At 36.1% G+C, this 2873-nt stretch overlaps 1 protein-coding gene across 2 annotated transcripts in view; it reads right to left on the minus strand.

The window, feature by feature from the left end:
- GRID2 (glutamate ionotropic receptor delta type subunit 2) overlaps window positions 1-2873 on the minus strand; it is a 1665223-nt gene that overhangs the window by 1467070 nt on the left and 195280 nt on the right. The window lies entirely within an intron of this gene.

Genomic DNA, 2873 nt, shown 5'->3' on the forward strand with positions numbered 1-2873 from the left:
TGTGAAGAATGGGAATGCTAGAACACTTAATTGTGCTCATGCGGAATCTGTACTTACAGAACAAGAGGCAGTCATTCGAACAGAACAAGGGGATACTGAGCAGTTTAAAATCAGGAAAGGTATGTGTCAGGGTTGTATCCTTTCACCATACTTATTCAATCTGTATGCTGAACAAATAATTCAAGATGCTGACTATATGAAGACGAACAGGGCAGGAGAACTGGAGGAAAACTTATTAACAACCTGCGATATGCAGTTGACACAACCTTGCTTACTGACAGTGTAGAGGACTTGAAGCACTTACTGATGAAGATCAAAGACTACAGCCTTCAGTACGGATTACACCTCAACTTGAAAACAAAAATACTCACAACCGGACCAGTAAGAAACATCATGATAAATGGAGAAAACTTTGAAGTTGTCAAGGATTTCATTTTACTTGGATCCACATTCAACACCCATGGAAGCAGCAGTCAAGAAATCATACAACATATTCCATCTTTAAAGTGCTAAAAAGCAAAGATGTCACTTTAAGTACCAAGATGTGCCCGACCCGAGTCATGATATTTTCAATTGCCTCGTACGCATGTGAAAGCTGGACAATGAATAAAGAAGACCAAGAAGAATCGATGCATTTGAATCATGGTGTTGGTGAAGAATACTGAATATACCATGTATGGCCAAAAGAACAAACAAATCTGTCTTGGAAAAAGTACAGCCAGAATGCTCCTTAGAAGTGAGTATAGCAAGTCTTTGTCACATGTACTTTGGATATGTTATCCGCAGGGACCAGTCCCTGGAGGACATCATGCTTGGTAAAGCAGAGGGTCAGTGAAAAAGAGGAAGACACTCAATGAGATGGACTGACACAGTGGCTGCAACAAGGGGCTCAAACATAGCAACAATTGTGAGGATGGTGCAGGACCACAGTGTTTCGTTCTGTCGTACATAGGGTCACTATGAATTGGAGCCAAGTAGATGGCACCTAACAACAAAGTCCCTCTCTATGATCTTCCAAACCCAAAGTCCTTCTCTCTAACACCTTTCCAGCTAACCAGAGACCACAGTAGTCTCCTTACTCTAAATTGATTAATTTGAACTACATATTTGTCATTTTACATATTGTGTTCTTTTTGGTCAATCAGCCTATATCCTGATTCATCAATTAAATTTTAGAAAGTTTCTGAAGAATATTTCTTCATATTCCTTAAAAGAGCTGTCCAAATTAGCTGCACCTTTTCTCAAAATCTGACTCTGCTTTTCTGTGTGAACTTAAAACAAGTTAATGACTCTCTCTGTGCCTCTGTTTTCCCATATATAAAATGAAATGTATCACAGTATCTATTTTATACAGCTTATATTTGCAGTAAAGTAGCACAAAATCTGAATATTACAAATACTTATATGTGTTGATTGATTAATATTGTTAAAAATACCAAATTTAAAAAAATAAAACATTCATTGGACAACACAAATATTTATACATATAACCACGACTGGTAATAGAAGGGTCAAAATTAATTACAAATTACACTGGCTGTAGATTACAAAGGCTGTAAATCTTTACGGAAGCAAACTGCCACATCTTTCTCCCACATATTGGCTGGTTGGTTCGAACCACTGACCTTTCAGTTAGCAGCCGAGTGCTTAACCACTGCACTACAATGGCCCCTCTAGTTAGGAAAAGAGGACAGAAAATTGATTACAATTTTGGAACACTTTAGTCAAGGGAGACAAAAAGATGAAAATGTTTGCAGAAATGAAAGGAAAAACTATGAGTGAAAAAAAAAAGAGAAAGATATATTAAAAATATGTCCAAAGCAAGCCATCTACTTAAGAATGTTGTAGAAGTATGATCATGTTATGTGCCTTGAAACTATTTCACACTTTCCCTTTAGCAACACAGGTCCTAAAGAACTTGTTTCCCAATGGCTATCAAAGAAACATGTAAAATCTGCTAATCTGAGGTGAGTTATTCAGTTTAAAATCTAAAAATATGTGAACCAAAATGCTTATGTTGGAAAAACATAAAACATGGTAAAATATCTCTCCATACTGAGCTGTAATTCATAAGTTTCTGGTGGGCATAAGAGGCTTTTGATCAAATTAAAAGTTTATGACATCTTTCACATTACTATTTATATATATATATATATACACACAAATATACATATATACACTCACACATACATACACACGCATATATACAGATATACACAGATACATATGTATGTATGCATATATATATTATGTATGATATGAATGCTATTTTTCAGTAATTTCTGCATTCTGTTAGATAATCTTTCTTTGGAATGGGCAGAAATATGGACCTCTTCCAGTCGGTTGGCTAGGTAGCTGTCTTTCAAATTTCTTGGCATAGACAAATGAGCACTTCAAGCATTGGTTCCATTTGTTGAAACATCTCAACTGGTATTCCATCAATTCCTGAAGCTTTGTTTTTCACCAATGCCTTCAGTGCAACTTGGACTATTCCTTCAATACCATCGGTTCTTGAGCATATGCTACCTCCTTAAATGGTTGAATGTTGACCAAATCTTTTAGGTATGGTGACTCTGTGTATTTCTTCCATCTTCTGTTGATAATTCCTGTGTCATTTAATATTTTCCTCGTAGAATCCTTCATTATTACAACTCAGTGCTTGAATTTTTTTTCAGTTCTTCCATCTTGAGAAATGCCGAGTATGTTCTTCCCTTTGGGTTTTCTAACTCCAGGTCTTCGCACAGTTCATTATAATACTTTACTTTGTCTTCTTGAACCGTGCTTTTAATCTTCTGTTCAGCTCTTTTACCTTATCATTTCTTCCATTCGCTTTAGGTAGTCTACATTCAAGAGTACTTTGGACATTAGAAGGG

The sequence above is a fragment of the Trichechus manatus genome, unplaced genomic scaffold (assembly GCF_000243295.1).
Source record: "Trichechus manatus latirostris isolate Lorelei unplaced genomic scaffold, TriManLat1.0 scaffold00178, whole genome shotgun sequence".
NCBI lineage: Eukaryota > Metazoa > Chordata > Mammalia > Sirenia > Trichechidae > Trichechus > Trichechus manatus.